The sequence below is a fragment of the Cynoglossus semilaevis genome, chromosome 7 (assembly GCF_000523025.1).
Source record: "Cynoglossus semilaevis isolate Cse_v1.0 chromosome 7, Cse_v1.0, whole genome shotgun sequence".
NCBI lineage: Eukaryota > Metazoa > Chordata > Actinopteri > Pleuronectiformes > Cynoglossidae > Cynoglossus > Cynoglossus semilaevis.
Genome location: NC_024313.1, coordinates 13352433 through 13358045, shown reverse-complemented (window position 1 = coordinate 13358045; position 5613 = coordinate 13352433).

Here is a 5613-nt window from a genome sequence, read left to right as displayed (position 1 = left end):
AGAGTTAGGGTCAGAGTTAGAGTTAGGGTCAGAGTTAGAGTTAGGGTCAGAGTTAGAGTTAGGGTCAGAGTTAGGGTCAGAGTTCAGCAGCAGGTTCCATCTGGTCTGTGAACAGTACCAGTCCCTGTGGCAGACAGTACTTCACTGGTCACTACGCTGACCCTGAATAGTCCACCAGGGGGGGTGTTGGTGAGATGATGTAATTTCCCAGAATGCTCTCTGCTCATGTTTGTGTGTAGTTTGATTCATTGTCCGATTTAACAGTAAATAAAGAGGAGCCTGAGGTGAACCAATCACAGCCCTGCTCCACCTCCACAGCACGGTGACACTGAGAGGAGCAGGGATGAAGACTCTGTACACCTCCTCCTCCTCCTCCTCCTGCACCTCCACCACCCCCCCCCCCTCAGTTCAGATGCAGTGAAGCTCAGTGTTAGCATGTTAGCATACAGTGCTAGTTTAAATGTAAATGTGGAGGAGCCTCGTCTGAACCCTCAGCTGACACACACACACACACACACACACACACACACTCTGGGTGCAGCTGAGGCCGACTCTCCACTGAACGCTGTTCCGTCAAACAGTCGGTCCTCCCTCTGCTGAGAGGAGAACACTATAGGTGTGTGTGTGTGTGTGTGTGTGTGTGTGTCCAACTCTACCAGGACACGTCTCTGACTGTATGAGGACACTGAGGACAGAAAAGGACATTTTGAAGTTTGGAAAAGAGGGATTCCCTGGAAAAGTGGGACAGAAGAGGAGGAGGAGGAGGGGGGGGAGGAGGGGGGGGAGGAGGAGGAGGAAGAGGGGGAGGGGGAGGAGGAGGAAGAGGGGGAGGGGGAGGAGGAGGAGGAGGAAGAGGAGGAGGAGCAGTACGAAGGAGCAGGAGAGGAGAAGGAGAAACATCTTCCTTCTGTTTAGTATTCAGCCCCACACTCTGTCTGTCTGCTACAATATGATGCAGCGCTGCACACACACACACACACACACACACACACACACACACACACCAGTATAGAATGGTACACTCTGTACCAGTGAGGTTACCATCGTCTTCACAGCTTCAAACACAAACTGCAGCTCACTGTGGTGATGAAGATGAGGACGATGAAGATGATGCTGGTAGTTGTCATTGTCGTTGTCGTCATCGTCGTTGTTGTTGTCGTCGTTGTCATCGTCGTTGTCGTTGTTGTTGTCGTTGTCGTCGTCGTTGTCGTCGTTGTCGTCGTTGTCGTTGTCGTCGTCGTTGTTGTCGACGTCGTCGACGTCGTCGACGTCGTCGACGTTGTTGTTGTTGTTGTCGTCGTTGTCGTTGTCGTTGTTGTCGTCGTTGTCGTCGTCGTCGTCGTTACAGCTCAGGTTACTTTTTCAAATTGTAATTGAATAATAAAGCTTTAAAAAGGTGACCTGGACCAAATGTTTGGTCCAAAGTCAACAACAATCACAAGTTACAGAAACCGACAGACCAAGACCGCTAACAGTTAGCCAATAAACCACCAAGAAGCTAACGATGGTCTCAGATTAGATTATCCTGAGATTAAGCAGTGGCTGGAACCCAAACTGAGTCAGCAGAACATCACCGACCAAACGGACGGAACGTTGATGTTCTCTGCTGGTTCCACACCAACAGAACCCTGGAACAGACTGTTCTGCAGTCCGTCAACCTCCGCCTGCAACAAGAACACCGCTGCTGGCTGCCATGGAGACGGCAGCGCCTGTGGTGATTGGCCACAACAATTAACCTCTGACCAAACACCAGAGCAGGAGGCGCTAGTGAGAAGCAGCCGCTAATGATCTGCAGACGGCTGAAAATCACACACGGTCTCCACCAAGACTCATCAGAGACGGACGGAACCAGGAGGATCAGGATCAGAGGTCAACTGGACCTCAAGGCTGGTAGAACCTGGAACTGAAGGGAAGGAAACACTGAGCCAGAGATTTTAGTTCAGAGGGATCTGCTGGTCCACTGCTGCCTCTTGTGGTCAGTCTGTGTCAGGAAGGTAAATGTCAACAAAGTATCCCAGACAGTGAAGTCATAAATAAGTCATTTATGCAGTGTGTGTGTGTGTGTGTGTGTGTTTGAACTCCTAAGAAAGTGTTATTTATAAAATGTGGTCTAACACTTCTCCACTTCTCCACCACCATCACTGCTGCCGCTGCTGTTACTGCTGCTGCTGCTGTTATATAGAAATATAAAGTTAACTTTTAGCTCTTTGGACAGAACTTTTTGTCCACCCTGATTGACGTCCATATCATCACCTGCTCCAGTCCAGATGTGTGACCTTTGACCTGCTCCCACATTAACAGTTCTGACTAAAGATACGAGATGTTGCATTAAGAATCTGTTAGTCAAGGTTCCACCTCATAACCAGCTGTTCTAACAGGAACAGTCAGTCAGACAGTCAGTCAGTCAGACAGTCAGTCAGACAGACAGTCAGTCAGTCAGTCAGTCAGACAGTCAGTCAGACAGACAGACAGTCAGTCAGACAGACAGTCAGTCAGACAGACAGACAGTCATACAGTCAGACAGTCAGTCAGACAGACAGTCAGACAGTCAGCCAGTCAGTCAGTCAGACAGACAGTCAGTCAGACAGACAGACAGACAGACAGTCAGACAGTCAGACAGTCAGACAGTCAGTCAGTCAGACAGACAGTCAGACAGACAGTCAGACAGTCAGACAGTCAGACAGACAGACAGTCAGACAGACAGACAGTCAGTCAGACAGACAGTCAGTCAGACAGACAGTCAGTCAGACAGACAGACAGACAGACAGTCAGTCAGACAGACAGACAGTCATACAGTCAGACAGTCAGTCAGACAGACAGTCAGACAGTCAGTCAGACAGTCAGTCAGACAGTCAGTCAGTCAGTCAGTCAGACAGATGCACCCCCCCCCTCCACCCCCCTTCCAAAATCACAGGAAAAAATAACCAACTTCACTGTTCTTGTAGCTCCACCAATGTCCACCAGGGCGGGGCTGGTGGTCCACCTCACTACAACTGTTCTAGCACTGGTTACATAGGTCAACCCCAGGACCCGCTGAGCCACAGCCCTACCCCGGGGTCCCCAACACTGGACCAACTACTTCAAATACTTTAGCAGTACTGCAGTACACTGTATATTCACGTCTTTCTGTACTTGATGTATTTTGTTGTTTGAAACAGAATCAAACAGAATCAGACGTCAACGTTTTCACCATAAACTTTCATCCAATCACACGAGGCCTCGTTTCTGCTCACCTTAACAGCAACAACAGAAACAACAACCACAACAACAGCAACAGCAACAACAGCAACAGCAACAGCAACAACAACCACAACAACAACAACAACCACAACAACCTCAACAACTACAACAGCAACAACAACCACAACAACAACAACAACCACCACAACAGCAACAACAACAACTACAGCAACAACAACATTATGCTTATTGTGATTGTTCGTAACAACAGCAGTGATCATTGTTATAAATGAGGTTGTTTTACAGTTGTCTTTGTTCTGACAGTTCTAAACATTTTTCTTCTGTGTTGTTGAGGTTTTTCTACAACAACAACTACAACAACAGCAACAACAACATTATTATTATGATTATTGTGATTGTTTGTAACAGCAGCAGTGATTATTGTTATGAATGAGGTTGTTTTACAGTTGTCTTTGTTCTGACAGTTCTAAACATTTTTCATCTGTGTTGTTGAGGTTTTTCTACAACTACAACTACAAAAACTACAACAACATTATTATTATTATGATTGTTTGTAACAACAGCAGTGATCATTGTTATAAATGAGGTTGTGTTACAGTTGTCTTTGTTCTGACAGTTCTAAACATTTTTCATCTGTGTTGTTGAGGTTTTTCTACAACTACAACTACAAAAACTACAACAACATTATTATTATTATGATTGTTTGTAACAACAGCAGTGATCATTGTTATAAATGAGGTTGTGTTACAGTTGTCTTTGTTCTGACAGTTCTAAACATTTTTCATCTGTGTTGTTGAGGTTTTTCTACAACTACAACTACAAAAACTACAACAACATTATTATTATTATGATTGTTTGTAACAACAGCAGTGATCATTGTTATAAATGAGGTTGTGTTACAGTTGTCTTTGTTCTGACAGTTCTAAACATTTTTCATCTGTGTTGTTGAGGTTTTTCTACAACTACAACTACAAAAACTACAACAACATTATTATTATTATGATTGTTTGTAACAACAGCAGTGATCATTGTTATAAATGAGGTTGTGTTACAGTTGTCTTTGTTCTGACAGTTCTAAACATTTTTCATCTGTGTTGTTGAGGTTTTTCTACAACTACAACTACAAAAACTACAACAACATTATTATTATTATGATTGTTTGTAACAACAGCAGTGATCATTGTTATAAATGAGGTTGTGTTACAGTTGTCTTTGTTCTGACAGTTCTAAACATTTTTCATCTGTGTTGTTGAGGTTTTTCTACAACTACAACTACAAAAACTACAACAACATTATTATTATTATGATTGTTTGTAACAACAGCAGTGATCATTGTTATAAATGAGGTTGTGTTACAGTTGTCTTTGTTCTGACAGTTCTAAACATTTTTCATCTGTGTTGTTGAGGTTTTTCTACAACTACAACTACAAAAACTACAACAACATTATTATTATTATGATTGTTTGTAACAACAGCAGTGATCATTGTTATAAATGAGGTTGTGTTACAGTTGTCTTTGTTCTGACAGTTCTAAACATTTTTCATCTGTGTTGTTGAGGTTTTTCTACAACTACAACTACAAAAACTACAACAACATTATTATTATTATGATTGTTTGTAACAACAGCAGTGATCATTGTTATAAATGAGGTTGTGTTACAGTTGTCTTTGTTCTGACAGTTCTAAACATTTTTCATCTGTGTTGTTGAGGTTTTTCTACAACTACAACTACAAAAACTACAACAACATTATTATTATTATGATTGTTTGTAACAACAGCAGTGATCATTGTTATAAATGAGGTTGTGTTACAGTTGTCTTTGTTCTGACAGTTCTAAACATTTTTCATCTGTGTTGTTGAGGTTTTTCTACAACTACAACTACAAAAGAGGGGGGACAGAGGGGGGAGGACAGGAGAGGAGAGGATCTTAGAGGAAGACAGAGTCTGTGGTCAAAGACTGGAGAGTCAGAGGAGCATGAATGACACACCGCAGGTAAACACAGCACACACGCCGCCGGAATAAGAGCAAGAAGAAGAAGAAGAGGAGGGGGGGGGAGAGGGGGGGAGGAGGGAGAGGAGGGAGAGGAGGAATGTCAGTGGGAAGAAGAAGAAGAATAAAACAACAACATACTGGAACAGCGAAGATGGAGACTCTTCCTCTTTCTGTGTCTCTTCTTCCTCTGACTGAGTCTGCAGCCGCCTTCCCTCACTGACTCTCTGCCTCTCTCTCTCACTGCCTCTCTCTCTCTCACTGACTCTCTGCCTCTCTCTCTCACTGACTCTCTGTCAAGGTCTCTCTACCCTCTGCCTCCCTCTCTCTTTCTTTCTCTTTTGTCGCTGTGAGATTTGGCCATGCCTTCACTGGAGAGGAGGGAGGAGGAGGAGGAGGGGGAGGAGGAGGAGGGGGAGGA